The sequence below is a fragment of the Euleptes europaea genome, chromosome 6 (genome assembly GCF_029931775.1).
Source record: "Euleptes europaea isolate rEulEur1 chromosome 6, rEulEur1.hap1, whole genome shotgun sequence".
NCBI classification, from domain to species: Eukaryota; Metazoa; Chordata; class Lepidosauria; order Squamata; family Sphaerodactylidae; genus Euleptes; species Euleptes europaea.
In genome coordinates, this window is record NC_079317.1 from 87,641,989 (window position 1) to 87,662,480 (window position 20,492).

At 42.7% G+C, this 20,492-nt stretch overlaps 1 protein-coding gene across 3 annotated transcripts in view; it reads right to left on the reverse strand.

Moving 5' to 3' along the window:
* The window catches only part of SOX6 (SRY-box transcription factor 6), a 539,429-nt gene that overhangs the window by 432,023 nt on the left and 86,914 nt on the right, over positions 1 to 20,492 (reverse strand). For 2 of the 3 annotated variants that reach the window (XM_056851453.1, XM_056851452.1), the window contains exon 2: positions 14,957 to 15,007. The exons of the other annotated variant lie outside the window; for it this stretch is intronic. The gene's annotated coding sequence lies outside the window, so the exon portion shown is untranslated. The remainder of the gene's footprint in view (positions 1 to 14,956; positions 15,008 to 20,492) is intronic. 3 annotated transcript variants of the gene reach the window in all.

A 20,492-nucleotide genomic window follows, 5' to 3' on the forward strand; every position in this document is an offset into this window, starting at 1 on the left:
GTCCCTCTGGTCTTTCCCCCATTCCTTCCTTCCTGCAAGAAAAACAAACTATGCAGTGTGGGATGAAGTTAAGCTTGCCAGATGCCTGCTTTGTGGTGGGCAAACTCCTGGCAACTTTGGCCATTGCATGATGACACTCAGAAGGCTGATGGGTGGAAACAGGCTGGCCAAAGGGGGGAGAGCTGCGATTGTCATCCCCATCACTTCCAGTATTTGGGGAAGAGTGCTGGAGCATCACCCCGGCATGATGTCAGCACTTCCAAGTCATGCCAATAGTGGCATCATTGCTGGCAATGACAATCACTTCCCTACCCACAGTAAATACCCACCTCCCCCCATCTCCTGCCAGTTGCTAGGCCATTCCATGCCTGGCAACCTGAGGTGGGGTACCAATCTGTACATGTGTCGTATGATGTCCTCACATTTTAGAGAATCAGGCATTATTCAAATAGCCCATGTTTTATAGGAAGATACATCCCCCCCCCCACCCCGGATTCCTCTTTAAGTGATTTGCTGGTTTACAACATCAGAGTTTATTTTAATACCATAGGTAAAAACTTATTTGCATTTCCTATTCTTCATATTCAAATTAAAGGTTTCGTGCCAAAATACTTGCGTGAACCATTTGTAGGCTCAATGGTACAAAATCAGGTGTTTGGATTGATTCCCAGGCATAAATTAGCTTTACAATGCCATCTTAAGCAGAGCTGGTGGTGGTGGGAAGTGCTGTCAAGTCCCAGCTGACTTATGGCCACCCTTTAGGGTTTTCAAGGCAAGAGATGGTTGGAGGCAGTTTGCCATTGCCTGCCTCTGCATAGCAACCCTGGGCATCCTTGGTTGTCTCCCATCCTGATCCAAGTACTAACCAGGACCGATCCTGTTCAGCTTCTGAGTTCTGATGAGACTGTACTAGCCTAGTTAGGGCTACACCCTTTTACCTCCACTGAAGTAAAAAAGGGGGGTGTAACTCTGCTTAGGATGGCAATGTTACAGACTGACTCTTGCAAATAACTTCTCTTTTCCATTTGTATGTGTGACTCTTATTAAACAGTTGACGTTGATCAAGTATTTATGGAGAAGAGAAAGCATCCCTCACATTTCAATATTCAACGCTGAAACATTAAGAAAACAGCTGTCATCAGTGGCATGCACATTTTATTGGCAACCCTTAAACAACTGCCCTCTGGCTATATACAGTATCAGATCTCAAGTCAAAGAGGTCCCCCTCCCTCTAAAAGGTGTTGAATCATTTTAATGTTGATTCTAACATTGGCCTCACTCTGCCTTCAGTACAGCAGTAAATTCAGCTTTACTACAGTACTATAAAGATGTGAAAGTACTGTAATAACATCTACAAAAATAAGCTGTTAGCATTGTAGTGTTTTCTGTTTGGAAAACTCTAAAGAGAATACTGATGAAAAATGTTAATGGTAGTTTGCTGCATGGCCGAAAGGAATAATATAATTCTTTTTTTCCTTTTCCTTTTGTTTTGTTATAACATGTAAATTAAACTGTCCTTGAGGCACAGTTGAGATTACAAAACAGGCTGAAAGGATAACTCAAATATCATTGCAATAACTAGTACACTTTCATTTTATACACTTAACTTCTTTCCTAAACCTAAAGAACAATATTTGTTAGCAAGCATGTTTATGGATATACCTAAAGCAATCCCAGTTACATAGACAAAAATAGTTGCTTCAACTTAGAAACAATGGGCACAATTGAACCAAAGTTAAATGCAATACCTAACACTTCCTTTATCAAACTCAGTGGAATATGGCTGTGATGAACTTTAGCTTGATCATGTCATATAATTGTTCTGGGATGCAGAAATATTTTTCTGTGTTTAAATTATTACCACCACTTTGAATAGTTTCATTATAGAATGCAAACTATTCCATATAAAAATATTTGCCTGGTTTGTATAACAGTCTGACAGCTTGCCTAAGCTCTTTACCCTATTTAAGCTTTGTAACATTAAGCTTTAATTTACTTGGAAAATACACCATCCTCTAAAGACTAATGGAAGTTTAAAGTTGGGTGGAGATATTTTAGCGTAGGCTTGTAGGCAGCCATTTGCCCAGCTGACTGAGCAAAATGGGGGGGAGCAGATGACACAATTTGTAAACTGGGAAAAAACTCATTCCATTTTTTCCCCTTTCTGGACATTACTTGGGATACAAGTGACTGCTGTATACGTAGCAAAGCAGGCTAGTACCTTTGGTGGACTTAACTGAAAAGCTGTTTTAGAAACAGAGGGAGAAAATCAAATGGTTTTAAATAATAGGAGAGACACCTCTACCACAATAACCAGTTGGGAAAGAGGAATTTACTTACATTGGGTGAGAGCTGATGGCTCCCTTCTACTATGCAGGAATCTTCTGTTGGACAAAGGAGTCTTCATTGTACCAAACTGAGTCCTTTCTTTAAAAAAAATCCTTACTTATCAGAAGGGAACTATGGACCCTGTCCTGTATATACAAACACACACACACAAGCATATGGGGTGTGCAATACAAAACCATCCAGAGTCATGCTTCCTATGATTTCTTGAAACACAGTAACTTAGCTTTACCCACAATGTACAGTCGCTGTGAAAAAGGAAGTGTAGTCATTTTCTGTTATGAAATGTGTGCTGAGCCCAGATAATAGCATCAGTTCCTAGCAATGTTTCTTATGACACCTGATGTGGCAAATACAAAAGAAGAGAAAAGAGAGCTATAAAAAGTGTTCCACCAATACAAGAAGCATCCAGTTTCAGTTAACAGACTAATGCTGGCTAAGATAACGGAAGCAAAGGCAAAGCTTACAAAGGCTAGGATAGTAAACTATAGCGGTGATGTGTATGGTTTTCTTCTGTATTCTGACAAGATAAATATCACAATCAAATTAGGAACTGTAGCACACTTTTAACCTATTTCTCCAGGAATCCAGAGGATTAAATAAGAGGGCATGATACATGAAAGAAATGGTGCTAAGCAAGCCTCTTATAATTTCTAGGCTACAGTGTTCATGCCAATATAGAGTTCAAAGCTTAGACAACCCTGTGCCTGCAGATACTGGCATGCCTGACATTTAAAACTATGAAATACCAACCTATTTTGAAATTGTCCAAATCATTAGTTGTGGAATTTTCCTAGCACTTTATGAATACCGCTGTTAATTGAGCAATTAACTTGAAACTGCAGAATGTGCTGTGATGGCATGATATGACATAAGCCATGTAAAAGAAGCAGCAGCCAAGCAACTCAGTATGTTGAAAGATATTAATGAAGTGGCAAAATCTGCCAGAGGAAAAAAAAATAATAATGGATGATTTCAACAACCCCAATATTAACGGGCTGAATGACACATCTGTACATGGTTTGGAGAAGCAGCTAACTGATACTATAAATGGCTTCTTTTTGGAACATCTCACTCTAGAATGTAGAGGGGGGAGCACGGCACTTGGTTTAGCTTCCTATATGGTCGGCAAACACATACACACACTTACATACAAAGGGCACAAAAACGCTGCACTAAAAGCTTAGAAGAGATACCAGTAGTAAATAATGACCACAAAGCAGAGGCAGATGGGGCCAACAGGATTACAAAATATTTTAAAGGATTATGTGTCTTCATTTATTAAAATAGTTATACCCTGCTCGTCCTTTTTGATGCATAGTGGCTTATAAATCCAAAATTTAAAAAGATACAAGACACAATAAAAAAAAAACAGTAATCCCACATGTCTATTTTTTACTCATTTCAGAAGCTGTTTTAAGACACAGGAAAGTTTAGAAACGGGGAGGATGGGGGATGAAACAGATCCAGTTTAAAGTTATGAAATGAGTATATGAATGATTAAATGCTATTATCTATTTAAAATTCAGAGCCAAAGCATACCAGACTGGGATAGTAGGCACACAATTAAATATGTTGTGAAGACATAGTCCTCAGCTTACTGGTATCAGTGGCAGCATCACATTTAAGAGAAGGAAAATGGATAGTAAAGAGAGGAACCTCAAAGGCTATCGCTCAAGGAGCACATAGCTGCTGAAATCCAGTGCTGGCAAAACAAACAGCTACAAAAATGATGCACACAAAATGCAAGCAAAAAAATCGTCTTCAAAATGTCACTCGAATTGCATCAACGTGAGGATGTGAAAATATACCCCTGCTGTGACGGAAGCAGCAAGAGGGGCAAGTACGGGTGAGACAGGGGCCTGTACAGGCACTTCCTTGCTGTGCTCACTGCCGCTATCCCCCCCACCCTCCTCCACTTTTCCTCTCTTGTGTGTGAGCAAAACTGCAGCGCAACGGCAATCATGGCAGCACCCCAAGGCCCATAATCCCTCCTTCCCACAACTTTCTTTGCTCAGCCAAATTGTAAGGGCACAGCATAGCTGTACTATGATGCTGTGTGGATGTTCCCTTTGAATGCAAGGGGGGAATCATATTCTTAATGAAGGGACAAATAAAGTAGCCTTGGACGCTGTCCCTTTGCTGCACTAGAAAAGACTCTGTACCCTGTAAGCACAGAAAAGAATGATTTCTTACAGGGCTTGCTTCCTCGACATGCTGCCTCCACACCTGGCATACCATTGCTGTGACAGATCATACACTTCAAGGTAATGCATTTTCATGCATATGATCTGTGTATTATCTGGCCAGCAGACAAAGGTCATTTATGCACGAGAGTTTTACCTGAGGTTCATCGCTCACTGGACCCACATCTTCCTGTTGGGAATCTATGCACCAGCAGTCTCCAAGCTCAAATCAAGTCCCCACCCCTTTAAATGCTGCTTTGTAATTGGCTTACTTTGTAGTGCTTACTGTGAGAGAAAATTCCCCCCCAAAAACCCGATTGCCAAAGAATAAAGCATTTTAAGAAGAAAAAACAAAAAACAGAACAATCTGAAAGGGGGGGGGAGAAATCTAAACTTCATTTTTTAAAAGTCTTTCTTCTGCTCAGAAAGAGCTTTGAGGAAGCAGGAAGCATTTGAATCCCCGCCTCTTTACACAGTGCTTTGTAACTGGCTGCATGCTTTCTGTGATAGAAACCAAGCTTGGGTATCCTGCACTTTGCATTATGCATGGGGATTTCACCTGGGCTGAGCTCAGGGGAGAGGGAAGAATCAGGTTAACATAGGAATGGGAAGGTCCAAGATTTTTGAGGGCTGGCAGCAAGATCATCTCTAATGGATGGAAAACTCATGCATAACTCCAAAGAACAACCGAGACAGACCGGGGGCAAATGTGAGTGAAAGTACCCAGAGAGCTCTCAGCCAAAGCAAGAGATGTAGGGATGTAGATATAGGGCTCTGAGCAAGAGTGGGTTGTTGGATTCTGTAAGATGAAGCATGGGACAGCCAAGGCTTGAGCTAAAGGGCCTGGCAATTTACAAAGTATCAAGCCTCTGGGCACAGATACAGCATGGAGAAAACAGGATAATTCTACTGGAGCCTGTGAGAAGCTCCTTTGGTATCCTGCTCTTTGTATGAACATGGCTTGTAGCCTTATGCAGTCCTGGATACGGGCTGCTTAAATCTCACTGAACTCAATGCAATTAAAGTAGCAGGTAAACAAAATCACAGCAACTTTTGTGCAATTTTGTCATCATGGTTTTAAAAATTCTAAAAATCCTCTATATATGTCTCACATCCTGCTATTATACTTTACATGTTTCATTAAGAGATGGATTTTTCCCAATCAATTTTAGATACACAGATGTTTTTATAGTGGTATCTTTATCAAACATTGTGCTAAGTGGGTAAAAGCTCTCTTTTACCTGCAGTGAACTTATATTGCCTGGCCTCTAAACAGCAGTTATTTATTGCAGATCTCATCCATCCACTGAGCAGTTAACCTTTTACCGCACCATCTACTATGATGAATGAATGGCTAGTGCTAAGTGATTCAGTTTTTTATATCAGTAGATGAATCAATCCACCCCTGAGATATGTATGGGGGTGAGGAAGAGATGTGTAATACATATTCATGTGCGTATCTGTGCTTCAGTTGTGTGTGTATGCACACATGTGTTTATATCTACATACAAGTACCCGAGAAGGGAGAGAACGTAGACCATCTACCTTCCTCACCTACTCAAGAAAAAATGACTCTATTGGATTCCATTCAGAAGCCATCATACAGAAAGTACTCTGTAATCATTTAGTACAGTCAGAGATTTTACTGGTCCTCCTTTCAACAGTTTTGATTTGTACTTCCCAAAAGTCTTAGGATGGCAGTTCTGCAGGCATAATTCATCTTAACTTTGGAAACAGATATGGTCCCTACAACCGACTCCATGCAACAATCTGGCTGCAGTGTTCTGTACCAACTGTAGCTTCCAGACAGTCTTCAAGGGCAGCCCAATGTCCTGAGCATTACAGTAATCTAATCTAGATGTTACCCACCCTGCACCACAGTGGCAATAGCTTTTCCACCAAGGAAGGGTCACAGCTGGCTCACCAGCCAAAGGTGATGAAAGGCACCCCTGGCCACCGCTGCCACCTGTTTATCCAGTCAGAGGTCTGGGTCCTCAGCACCCACATGCTACTAACCTGTTCCTTTAGAAGGAGTGCAACTCCATCCAGGACAGACGATATACCAATTCCCAGGTCAAACCTTCCCCCCGCCCCACACACACTCCAGTAGCACCTCCATTTTGCTGGCTTTACATTTCAGCTTGTTAGCCCTCATCCATCCCAAAACTGCCTCCAGGAACCTGTTCACAGTTTAAGAACATAAGAAAAGCCCTGCTGGATCAGACCAAGGCCCATCAAGTCCAGCAGTCTGTTCACACAGTGGCCAACCAGGTGCCTCTAGGAAGCCCCCAAACAAGACGACTGCAGCAGCACCATCCTGCCTGTGTTCCACAGCACCTAAGATAATAGGCATGCTCCTCTGCTCCTGGAGATAATGGTATGCATCATGTCTAGTATCCATTTTTACTAGTAGCCATGAATACTCTTTTCCTCCATGAACATGTCCACTCCCCTCTTAAAGCCTTCCAAGTTGGCAGCCATCACCACATTTTGGGGCAGGGAGTCCCACAGTTTAACTATGCGTTGTGTGAAGACATACTTCCTTTTATCTGTTTTAAATCTCTCACCCTCCAGCTTCAGCAGATGACCCCGTGTTCTAGTATTATGGGAGAGGGAGAAAAACTTTCCACAGCCTCCCTGGGATCTGCTGGAAGTACGAGATAGTGTTGTCAGCATATTGGTGGCTACTCAACCCACATCTCCAGATGACATCTCCCAGAGACTTTATGTAGATGTTAAAAACCATGGGGACAAGATGGAACCTTGCAGAACCCTGTTGGCCAGAGGCCAAGGGGCAAAGCAGCCACCCCACTACCACCATACTCTGAAACCACCCAGAGCAGTGCTTCCCAGTCCCAATCCCAAAAGGCAGTCCAGAAGGGTACCCTGATAGATAGCAATGAAAGCCACTGAGAGGACCAGAAGAATTAGCACAGTCACACTTCCCCTGCCCATCTCCAGATGCAGGTCAGCCACCAGAGTGACCAAACCCATTTCAGCCAGACTAATATGGACCCAAACAATCCACTTCATTCAGACATCCCTAAAGTTGCCCAGCCATCATTCATTTGCAGCACAATCATAAAGGGGGGTACTTACATTGGGCATGGGGATGGCGCAGCCTCCTGAGAAGCCTGGTGGCCCAACACAGAAGGGGGAAATGTATTTCCCCCCCCCAAAAAAAGAACATTTAACTGCCCCATTGAGTTACATGGGACTGTGTCATCGGTTTTGCAGGCGCAAGTTTGCACCTGCAAAAAGGGGGTGTACCCAGGCCAAAGGGCCTAGGGAGCTGACTATAGTCAACGCCTCCCCTGGGATCGTCTCTTTTGGCACCTCTGCAAGCCCTTGCCCTGCAAAAATGCGGCGGCGGCTGCTCCTTTCTTTTTCCTTTATCCCTTAGAAGCGCCTTGATCCATTGATCTTGAGCAGCATATGGGATATAAGGACTGAAACAAATCTTGCCACTGACCTTGGGATCTCTGTCACTTAGTGAAAAAGGCATTATGTCAGACACAGAAGCATTAGATTTATATGTTAAAAGGGGAGAGATATAATGTGATCGAAGTTCCTCGTAAAAGCGGCATTCCAAGAGGGCATGAGCTAATGAATTGACAGAGCCAGAAGAGCAAGGACAGGGCCTGTCTGGGTATGGTATATTCAAAATCCTGCCCTGCATAACCATAGAGGGGTTAGCATTCAGTCTAGCTAAACAGAAGGCTCTAGAAAGACGAGGAGTTGTCAAATAATAAGTATAAGTAGGCAAACCACATGGTGGTGGTATTCCGAAGAACTGGGATGAACAAACGCTGCGAGTACGAAAAGTAGTGCTGTTATAATCAAGGTGGCGGCTGCTCCAGCACCTGATCACAGCACTGCTGCACCACTGCCTGGTGCCGGCGAAAGTGGCCCGCCGCCAGTGTAGGTGCCCATTTTCATGCCATAAATGGCATCTACACCAGTGCTGGTGTCATGCTGCCTCTGGAACCCTCCCCCACTTTAGGACCTAGCTCAAGAATGGTACATGTGAAACTGGATGGTGGTTATTAAACTACCATGCATCCATAGTAGGTTTCTGTAGAAGTGGATGGACCACTGGCCACTTCAAGGCAGGGACAATCAACCCCTCTCTTGAAGCATTTGCTGTCTCCCAGACCCAGTTGGCCTCTGTCACACACCGCCACTTCCAATAGATTGAAGGAGCCAGAAGGGCCACACAAGCAGGTGGTGGGCCCCAAGAGTCTTGCCCACATCCTCAGACTGGACAAGCTGAAAGGTATCCAACACAAATCAGCATCCTTGGTCTATCTGATCCTGTCACTGCTAAAATATCAATATTGTGAAGACAGAAATATAACAGTTTTCTCTCTTCCGAATAACCAGCACACCATTTACTTAAAATAACCTAGAAAGATAATCAATCTCCTGGTTCTTTATTCCTTCAGCCCCTATTATACGCATGTCAATTCTGAAAGTCCTCATCTCTGGATAGGCTGCATATAAATTTTCTGATTCAATATAAATTTTGTAGTATCCCTCAGGGGATATTTACACATTACATTTCCCAGGCACAGGATCCCTCCTAAGTTCCCATATCTTTGAAAAGCTATTGAATAGAACCCTGTTCCTCACACACAAGTAACCAAAAGGATGTTAGCTGACATTAAAGCTATATTCTATCTGGCTTGCTTAGGAAACACCACAAAGGCTTTCATGTTACAAAGACCTGTCATTAAACATTATAAATATTTATTTATATAAAACATATCTATGCCACCTTTCTGCCCAAATAGGGTTCCCAAAATGGCAAACATTAAAGCATCTAAAACATTAAAACAGCATTTAAAATAAGGTATATATAAAATATTTAAACAATTCAATAGAAATGTATAGACCTACATATCTAAACATATAGACACACAACAACACAACCTGGGTGGAAGGACAATAAGAGTTTATGGGAGTATGCCAAACAAAACCCGAAAAAGTCTTCATCCACTGGTAGAGGACAATGATGGGGGAGACAGATGAATCTCCTTGGGGAGGGAGTTCCGAAGTATATATAACACATTCAAAACCTATTCTGCTTCAGAGAAGTATATATGTAATAACAAATCTTCTCATCTTCACAAGCCCCTGGGGATAGTGTGAGCGATGGGATGAGAGAAATCCCAACCACCCAACATAATTCCAGGGGAGACGCTGGCAGGCAGCACACTACAGTGCGCATGCAGCTCTGAGGAAGTAGTGGCCACTAGTCTTGCTGGGAGAAAGGTGCCCATGACTTCAGTGAGAGAGACCTGCAGTGCACAGAATGGCACAGGTGACATTGCTGAGTGATGGAGGACACTGAGATGCTCCAGGCAAGGCTTCATAAGAACATAAGAAAAGCCATGCTGGATCAGACCAAGGTCCATCAAGTCCAGCAGTCTCTTCACACAGTGGCCAACCGAGTGCTTCTAGGAAGCCCACAAACAATATGACCGCAGCAGCATCCTGCCTATGTTCCGCAGCACCTACTATAATAGGCAACATGAGAGACAGAGGAAATAACTTTGGTTGAAGGAAATGTGCTTTCATTTGTGGGCAGAAAAAGCCAAGGTAGCACACCAGGTCGCTGTGGGAGCTAACAACCTGAGGTAGTGGGAAGAGGCAAAAATGACAGCACCTTGCCTTGCTAAGATTGAGCATAGATGTTTGCCAAGGTTCAGCAACAGGGAAGATATCAAAGTATTCCTAACAAACATATCTTCAAATTTCTGAATGATCATTTAAACTTCTAAGGGAAACATCAAAAGAACTGCAGAACTTTGCTCTTTCCAAACACAAGGCATGGGCAAGATTTGGACTGAGGCCAGAGTTGTGCAAGCAACAGGTATTTCCCCATGTGAAGGGAGCCTGAAAAACCCTGGGAACATCCAGCCATTTTTGACAATATGGTTGGAAGGTAGTATAGCCACAACAGTGCAAGATGTGATCTAGCTGTTGTCCTGTGAACAGTTTTCAGATCTGCTCCCCCTACATTTAAGTAACACAGTAGAGAGCAAGAACTCAGGCAACACGGCCACCAAGGCTGAGTGAGCCAAGCTTCTTGAGCTGAAAAGGGGGATCAACCCACCAATGGACGGAGTGGTACTGCAAGAGAAACCCACCCAGATGGGACCAAAGCTACATCTACTCCATGGAGCACTCCACCAAGCCCCAAGCCTGCAAAGAGGAGCCAGGTCCCAAAAAGTGCGTTAACTGTGTCCTGTGATGCAGGACTTCCTCTTTGAAAGACAACAAGGATAAACTTGGATACTCTGTTCTACTGTGCAGGCATAGTTTTTGCATGCAATACTAGGAGAGAGATGGTTTATTAAGGCTGGAGGGCAGGAAACTTGGGCAGAACATGATTCTGGGGCTGGACTGTCTGCAGCTCACGCTAGCTTAATTTGCCCAGACCAGAAAGTCCCAAATGAGTATTTCCTGGGGCAGCCAGTGCTGCATTCTAACTCCCTAAAGCCCAGGTGGAGATAGAATACATGGGGCAGACCATGCTAAGGGATGTGGTAGTGCATCCCATCCAGTCATCCAAGTTCATAATTGGGATGGACATAATTGTGCCCACCAGTTTTCCCAATGGGAGCCCACCCACGATTTTGGGGGAAAGATGCACAAAAGGACAGGGAGGAACAGACTGCATCCTCTGTCAGGCCTCCTGTCATTCCAAGCCCATTCTTTCCCAAAAGGTGAGAGGATGCCAATAACACAAATAGCTAGCATTTCTATTTTCTGTTTTATTTCCTATAAACTGTACCAGTGCGAATTGAAGTATCCTAGTTATTCTTTTTTGGTATATTTGAATAGAGTGCATGTTCGTTAAATAAACTCTGCTTCTTAAAGGACATGTGTGAGACTGCACTGCATCTTTAGCCATTCGCCAGGCTGCTTGGTCAAAGCTATGCACATTTCCCTTCCTGGGCACCCCAAGCTGAAAGGGTTTGAAAACAGTGAATAGATCCTGGGGTGGTGGCAGAACCCTAGCACGCCTCCAAAGTCTCAGAAAGACTTTACCGTGAAGAAGCTATGAACATCTCCTTTCTTGGTGACCCCAAATTCCAAGAGGGTTTAGGGACCATAAATAGATCCTGGGGTAGTGGCAGAACCCTACCACATCCCCAAAGCCTTAGAAACAGTTTGGGGAAAACAGGGAAGAATCTCTCGAGGCATTGGAGTTTCTTCCTAACCCATTCACCCCTCCAGGCTACCCAGCTCTCCTTGCCATTCACTATCTTGGCACTACTGACAGGGGAGGGGGGAGCGTGAGGAACCTGAGAGGTTGTGATAACTGTGAGCATAGCCTTTCACAGAAAGCACGTGTTAACATACCTCTGAAACAGTGGTTCCCAAACGTTTCGGCCCACCGCCCCCTTGGTTCCACAAACTAAACCCCAGTGCCCCCTACCCTATCCAACAACACAGTTGAAGGGGCCCTCCTCTAGCATCCCCTGCTGTCCTGTTGCCTCTTAGTGTCCACCAAGGTAATCCCACCGCCCCCCAGGGGGTGGTACCACCCACTTTGGGAACCACTGCTCTGAAATATCTCAAAAGGATATTCCCACTTTTTATGCTCCTCTTTTTACTTCTGACCATTTCACTCTCAAAGTGTTGTCCTAAGCGGTGTTACACCCTTCTAAGTTTAGTCAGTGGGCTTAGAAGGGTATAACTCTGTTTAGGACTGCATTGTCGGTCTCCTAAACCTTCCCTCGCCCTTCCCTCCTTGCTACCTTTGATTTGATGCTACAGTTTTTTTCTGGACAGAAGAATCCCTATGATTGACATTGGATTCCTTGCTCTGATATCAGAGTTCTCTTGAACCAGAAACCCAATGGAATCCTTAGAAATTGAATTCCAAGGAGCATGGGCAGTGATTGTTCAGAAAAAAAACACACACTTCACTGTCGCTTGCATGTTATGAGCCTTCAAATGATACAATGTCGGTGCAGGGAGATTGTTTCAGAGCCTTTCGGTGACGCTAGTGGGGCAGCACTTTTTGCTAATGCATGTGACACAATTTACATTGCAATATACTAGAAGGGCCAGCTCGCATGAACTCACCTGATGAATGAAGCAACTCATGACACCTTGCAAAGGTAAATGACACATCACAGAATAGTACAGAACGCTTCCAAACATTGCCTACTTGTCAGCTGAAACAGCTCACACACTGAGCTGCAAGTCATCAAGGAACGCCAATCAAGTGGTATAAATGTATGTGTGAACCAATTCCATTACAAATTCTACATTTACCTTAAGAGGATTTGGAATTTCCTTGCCATACAGATAAAGTGTACAATAAATTCTTTAACTGCAAAGCAAATATAGTCAGCTGCACAGTGCAATCTCCTTCAAGACTTAACCTTGAGTTGCAAAGAATATTTTACAGGATTTCAGGGAAGTTCCATTTACAACTTCATTCAATCTTCAGTTTCCTTGAGGAATTGGTCAAATATATATCCTTTTTGATTATGATATGGATGCATGCCTTCTAGAAAACACACTTGTCATGGCCAACTAAATCAACAGAAGCCAATTTTCATGATGTACCAATAAATGAGGTCATTTTGCGATATAGGACTGCTCCATGAAGGTATTCCTAAGTATTGACAGCTTGGCATATCATTAATGAGCCTGAGCTATGAACCAGGAACTCCTTGATTTGAAAATCACCTTTACTACAAACTCCCTAGGTGTTTTTAGGCAAGCCATGCTGTTTGTTTCAAGACCCCATCTGCAATATGGAAACAATACTGCAAGGCTGTTGTCAGGATGATAAGATAATGTATGTTAAATAGTTTGAACACCCTAAAATGCTATAAAATGCTTGGTATTTATGTACTTACATAATATTGTTCAGTATCATCCTGTATAGTTAATGCAAAGAACTACTATATATTACTATTTCAAATCCCAAAACAGTGCTACTGCATGAAGTTTTACATAGTACAGATGTGTAAGTTTTGGGGTTAAACAGATTTCCATGTCAGCAGCAACAGAAAATTGTAGAAGGAAAGAAATTTACAACATGTTTTAAGATTCATAAAATGTGTATTAGTTAAACCAAGCATGCCTTAAGCATTCTTGTGCTCCCCATAAATATTTTGCCCACCTTTTCCAGTACAGACATCATACATAATTTCAAAGATTGAGTTATCATCTATCATATTGTACATCTGTTGTACTGCATATAACTCTATTTTAATTTCTCAAGCTTAAATCTCACCTGCCAATACAACCCCAGTGAATCACATTCCACCAGAATTTTAATTATACTTTTAATGAATAGGATGAATAAAGAATGTTACTTGGGATCATTGTTCATAAAGGATGTGGGGATGAGGATTTAAAGGTATTGTATCAAGTCTACTCTGCCACAAACACCACCAACTTTGGCCATCTTCCCAAACTTTCCCAAACATCTTTTCTAATTAAGAAGACCAGCACTATTTCTGCCATGAAGTAGCTGTGATATATGAAAAGGCTTTACCTCTAAATAAGGCACAAGTAAGTAAAGGCATCACTATAAATTGTTAATAGGACTTTCAAGTAATTCCTTTGCTTTGTCCCTACAAGGGATCTTTGAATCTCATGTTGTCAGACAGACACAAGGAAGACTGCTGTGCTTGGTAATTCCAGTGGAGAGATACCATTAGGTTTCTTTTCTTTCTCAGAAGAACTGGAGGGTAACCTGACACCAAAGGTATCTACTTTCTCACCTGCACTGAGCACAGGGGTGCTGACCAGAAAAGGCCTTAAAAATCATAGCCTGAAATATCTCTGGTTGGTTGTAATAAAAGATATTCTGGTTTGACCAGAACCAACAGGTTGAAATCAAATCAAAAGAGTTTCCATCTAGACATTAGGAAGAAATTTCTAACAGTTAGAGTGGTTCCTCAGTGGAACAGGCTTCCTCGGGAGGTGGTAAGTGCTCCTTCCCTGGAGGTTTTTAAGCAGAGGCTAGATGGCCATCTGTCAGCAATGCTGACTTTATGACCTTAGGCAGTTCATGAGAGGCAGTTAATGAGAGGGAGGGCATCTTGGCCATCTTCTGGGCATGGAGTAGGGGTCACTGGGTGTGTGTGGGGGAGGTAGTTGTGAAATTCCTGCATTGTGCAGGGGGTTGGACTAGATGACCATGGTGGTCCCTTCCAACTCTATGATTCTATGATTCTATATTGTGATTTTTATTTTTATTTTGGATTGGGATTTTGGACCAACATGTCTATAAACAACAATATACTTTCACTGTGTTTTTATATAGTGTGTGCCTCACTTTGTTAATTAGAGGGCAACTTTTAAAAATAAACTTTAAAAAATAAAACATTGCTTTGTGTCAGGTATAAAAAGACAGTAAAATACATCAGTACTTACAAATATACAACCCCGTCACCCAGAAATCACTGGCAAATTTCTTTTGACTTCATGAAACTGACCTGAAAACACAAGAGGAAAAACAGTTAAAACATTTTCAAAAATTTTGTCGAAGGCTTTCACTGTCAGAGTTCATTGGTTCTTGTAGGTTATCCGGGCTGTGTAACCGTGGTCTTGGTATTTTCTTTCCTGACGTTTCACCAGCAGCTGTGGCAGGCATCTTCAGAGGAGTAACACTGAAGGACAGTGTCTCGAGACACTGTCCTTCAGTGTGACTCCTCTGAAGATGCCTGCCACAGCTGCTGGTGAAACGTCAGGAAAGAAAATACCAAGACCACGGTTACACAGCCCGGATAACCTACAAGAACCAATTTTCAAAAATTGTTATCTTTTTCACTATTAATGCTAGTTGAGGCATTTTGAACCATGAATGGAACAAGTTTCAAAAATCATGGTTGTCACCCATAAAAGACGAACAATTTGCATAGAAGTTGTTTCCAGGAGGCCGTAATCAAGGGAACCATGCATTTCATTGTTCTCTTTCTTCTTATAGCAACACTGCCCATTACTGAAAAGCAAGCATGCACGTTTGTTTTTTTAAAAAAGAACATTCTTAAAATATTCTTCTTAAAATATTATTTTAGTTATATAGCTCCAAGTAGGAAAAAGTTAGGTGTACTTATTCAAAGCTGAACTGGAAAATAATACCAATAACAAAAAAAAAGTAAGGTAAAATTCTTCATAGACTTTTGGTGGGACCAAATCCAAGTTCTGTGGTCCACCTTGCCTGCGGACTGGGTAAAGGTTAGTCTAGCACAATGCAATCAGTATAAAGCATTATTCAATTAAACATTTTCCCCCCTCTCTTTCTAAATGCCCCTCAGTACTGCCTGGAAAGGTAACAGATGTCACTCCAAGCCACAGTGCTTGCCTTATAACATTCTTTTGCTAGCACAATGAGTCACTTTATGCCTCTAAATATCCCTGGTTTCCTCTCTCCAGAACCCCTGTGCATTAGAAGGTAGTTGGGCAGGAGTTTATTTTTATTGTTTGCTCTGCGTGCAGCAGTTTTAGTTCTTGGGAAAACAAAAGACGCTTTGTCGCAGAACCCTTGTTTTCTTTCCAGAGCAGGAGCACAGATACCAGTAACGCTATCCTGAAAACAGAAACGGATACGGGGTACTAGCTTGGATCTAAAATCTGTACTACTCCCAATGAATTCGTCGCAACTGACAATTTTGAAAGATGGACGCATATGTTATATTTCACACCAAGAGACAACCACTGCACACATTTCCCCCAAATATATCACTACAACAATTATTTTGTCAGCCTCTAAATGATGTTTAGTTAGTTGGTTGGTTCTGAAAGGCTGTTTTTGGACCTCTCCCGACAACACATTCAACACTTTATAGTACTTGGAGCAGGCTGGGAATGTACTGCTTTATTATCAGTATTTTACTGATATACTGTAAGATACTTTGCATTCCTAATTTTTTAATAAATCAAGATATAAATGCTTGAAAAGCGATTGAGCTTGTGAGACAGCATTCCCTAGACCTGCCATCTTTCAGGTTTATACCCTCTAAGAATCTGCCACGTATATCATCAGAATGGACCCACCAGTCAACAATTTGGCCGCATCATTCTGTAATAACCGTAGCTTCCAGCCAGGTCTCAGTGATACATGCCAGGCCAGCCCTCTCGTCCAGAATTAAATCGTGGATGACTGCCACTTTATCTGTAAATGACCTGGCATTTAAAAGCAAGACATTGAAGCCCAGAGAGATGTTGATATTATCACCAGCATCACCCTGGTATAGTGTCCAGATCACGTGTAGTGATGGGATCGCTTTAATCTGCTCTGGTAGGACCTCACCTAGAGTATTGTGTTCAGTTTTGGGCACCACAATTTAAGAAAGATGTAGACAAGCTGCAACGTGTCCAGAGGAGGGCAACAAAGATGGTGAGGGGTCTGGAGACCAAGTCCTTTGAGGAAAGGTTGAAGGAGCTGGGTATGTTTAGCCTGAAGAGGAGAAGACTGAGAGGGGATTTGATAACCATCTTCAAGTACTTGAAGGGCTGTCATATAGATGATGGTGCCGAGGTGTTTTTTGTTGCCCCCAGAAGGTCGGACCAGAACCAATGGGTTAAAATTAAATCAAAAGAGTTTCCATCTAGACATTAGGAAGAATTTTTGAACAGTTAGAGCGATTCCTCAGTGGAACAGGCTTCCTCGGAAGGTGGTGAGTGCTTCTTCCCTGGAGGTTTTTAAGCATAGGCTAGATGGCCATCTGTCAGCAATGCTGATTCTATTACCTTAGGCAGTTCATGAGAGGGAGGGCAGCTTGGCCACCTTCTGGGCATGGAGTAGGGGTCACTGGGTGTGTGTGGGGGAGGTAGTTGTGAAATTCCTACATTGTGCAAGGGATTGGACTAGATGACCCTGGTGGGTCCTTCCAACTCTATGATTCTGTGATTCTATAAGAACCAGAATAGACAACAGCACACAAATGCCTACTGTCCCTTCCCCTTGCCTGGCCCGTTCTTCTCCTACCACTGTATCTCCCCCTATCACACACCCGATTGATTGTGGCGCCATCCCTCTCCTCATTCCCCTCCCCCCAGAATCACACCCAGCCAGCAGGTGAGACAAGACAGACAGCTAACTCCCCAAGGTTCCATTTTGTCCCCTGTGCTTTTCAACATATATGTAAAGCTGCTAGGAGAGGTAATCCAGAGATTTTGGCCGAGCTGCCACCAATATGCAGATGGCACTCAGCTCTATCTTGCGCTACCAACAGATCCCAGAGAGGCTGTTGAAGATGTAAACAGGAACCTGGAGGTAGATTTTGAATGGATGTGGGCTATCAAGCTGTTGGTACAGAATGCTGTGGCCAGAGTGTTGTTGTTTTTTAATAAAAAAAATTATTTTTTCCAAATTATACATTCCAGTTCACATATCAAAAAGTATAATTCATTAACTTCCCCTCTCCCCTCCTCTAACCCTTTATTTAGCATTGTTTCTCTCTTTGTGTTATATGTCTAATTCAATTGTAACCAAAACATCCATGTTGAATATATCCACACTGAATTAGATCAAAATATATTTCTTAATATCACATTTAAGTTCATTTCTGCAATAATTAGTCCATGCCTCCCATTCTTTTGCAAATTCATTGTCATCCTTTTGATTTATAAATGCCGTAAGTTTTGCCATCTCTACTAATTCCATTATTTTTTCAATCCACTCCGATTTGTTTGGTATATCCGTCATTTTCCATCTCCTAGCGTATACCATTCTGGCGGCAATGGTGGCATACATCAAAAAAGGTCTCTGGGTCACTATGGTATCTGGTACTATACTCAACAGCATCATTTCTGTTGATTTAGGGATATTTTGTTGTAATATCAGCCTTAGTTCATTGTAGATCATATCCCAATAATTCTTAGCCTTCTCGCATAGCCACCAAACATGATGAAAGGAACCCACTTATTTTTGACATTACCAACAGTTCGGTGACATATTTCCATACATTTTGGCTAGTTTCTTTGGTGTTAGATACCATCTGTACATCATTTTATATATATTCTCTCTTAAAGATTGTGAATATATGTATTTCATATCCTTTGACCAAAGTCTTTCCCATTTGTACATATGTATATCATGACCCAGAGTTTGTGCCCAAGTTATCATTGTTGGTTTAACAAGGTCTTGTTCAGTGTACAAAGTCAATAATATCTTATAAATCTTAGATATTAAATGTTCATTGTTATCTAACAACATTCGTTGAAAAAGTGATTTGTCTTTTGTAAAACCTAGCCTCATATCTTGTATAAATACAGATTGTAATTGATAATATTGAAGCCAGGTACTGTGGCCAGAGTGTTGACTGGAGTGAATCATTGGGACCATATCACTCCAGTCTTGTTCCATTTACATTGGCTTCCAATTTGCTTCTGGGCTCAATTCAAGGTGCTCGTATTGACCTTTAAAGCCCTGTACAGCCTGGGACTAACAAACCTTAAGAACTGCCTTTTCTCATACAAACCTACCGGCTCACTATGGTCATCCTGAGAGGTCCTGCTTTGGTTGTCCCCACCATCTCAGGCTAGACAGGTGGCAACCTGAGACAGGGCCTTCTCAGTTGTGGCACCAAAACTTTGGAACTCTCTCCCTGGGGAGATTCGTCTGTCTATTAATGTCTTTCACTGGCAGGTGAAGACTTTTTTGTTTTGTCTGGCATACCCCCAATAACAGCTCTTGGCCCTCCTTCTAATGTTGCTTATATATGTGTTTTTACTGAATTTTATATTTTAACTGCATTTTAATGGTATAAATGTTTTAATGATTTTTATGATTGCCACCTTGTGGACCCTGATTGGGTGGAAAGGCAGCATAAAAACGTTCTAAATAAATAAACCCCAAAGGACAAGGGGCAGAACAGCAGTCTCCCAGCACCCCACTCTGAAACCTACCCTTGAAGCAGGGCCAGAACCATTGCAGAACAGTGCCTCCCAGTCCCAGCCCCAAAAGGCGACCTGGAAGGATACCATCTTCGATGGTATCTAAGGCTGCTGAGAGGTGCAGGAGTATTAACAGGGTTGCACTCCCTGGTCCATCTGGTGCAAGTCATCCAATAGGAGCCAGCGTGAGAGCCAACGTGAGAGCCAGCATGGTATAGTGGGGTTAAGAGCGGTGGACTCTTTCTGGAAGAACCGGGTTTGATTCCCTGCTCCTCCACGCGCAGCCTGCTGGGTGACCTTGGGCTAGTCATAGTTCTGTCAGAACTGTCTCAGCCCCACCTACCTCACAGGGTGCCTGTTGTGAGGGGGGAAGGTAAGGTAATTGTAAGCCGTTTTGAGACTCCTTAGGGTAGAGAAAAGTGGGGTATGAAAACCAACTCTTCTTCTTCTTCTAGGGTGACCAAGGCCATGTAAGTCATATAACTAGGCCTGAAAGCAGATTGGAATGGTTCTAAACAATCTGCTTCGTTCAGGAACCTCTGAAGCTGACCAGCAACCACTCGTTCAATCACCTTGCTCAAGAATGGTGCATTTGAAAGTGGACAGTAGTTATTCAACTCTCCTGAGTCCAGAGTATGTTGCTTTAGGAAAAGATGCACCACTGTCTGCTTCAAGGCAGCAACGACCACCCCATCTCTCAGGGAGGCCTTTACGGTCTCCCAGACCAAGGCCATCAGCCCCTCCCCCCCAGATTTAAGCAGCCATGAGGGGCAAGGGTCATACAAACAGGTGGTAGGTCTCAGACTTCCAAGAATCCTGTCCACATCCTCAGACTGCAAACGCTGGAAGGTATCTCACAGAACTGGACAGATCGACAACCTGGGATCACCCAATCCAGTCACTGCTAATGTAGAGTCCAAGTGGGAACAGATGCAAGTTCTTAGCCTATGGCCTTACACAATAAACTTGACTGACTGACAAGTACTTAGCAAAATGATCATACCAGGCTGCAGAGCAATCCAGCTTCTCCTGTCAGCCAGAACGCAATAAGCTCCTGACTACCTGGAAGAGTTCTGCAGA